This window comes from Corvus brachyrhynchos, unplaced genomic scaffold (genome assembly GCF_000691975.1).
Source record: "Corvus brachyrhynchos isolate BGI_N302 unplaced genomic scaffold, ASM69197v1 scaffold348, whole genome shotgun sequence".
Taxonomy (NCBI): domain Eukaryota; kingdom Metazoa; phylum Chordata; class Aves; order Passeriformes; family Corvidae; genus Corvus; species Corvus brachyrhynchos.
Genome location: NW_008239650.1, coordinates 58,286 through 58,631, shown reverse-complemented (window position 1 = coordinate 58,631; position 346 = coordinate 58,286).

The following is a 346-nucleotide window of genomic DNA, read 5'->3' as shown; positions in this document are numbered from 1 at the left end:
AGGGGGTCACGGAGGGGCCCAGACCGGGGAAAAACCCGAGCTCGGGGGGTCCCAGACCCCGGAGAGGGGTCTCGGGCTGTGCGGGCTCCTGGATCCAGGGAGTCTCGGGGCAGTCCCGGGTCTGAAGGGGGATCCTAGCTCGTGGTTGGGGTTCTGGACCGAGGAGCAAGAAGGTCCGTCCCGGTGTCCAGAGGGGTGTCCGGGACCGCAGGGGGGTCCTGGACGAGGGTGTCCTGTCCTGGGAATGTCCCGCCTCGGGCCAAGCCCTGTCTCCGGGGGTGTCGATCCCGTCCCGGGGTGCCACGTTCTGGGGGAGGTCCCGTCCCGTGTCGTGTCCTGTCCCGGG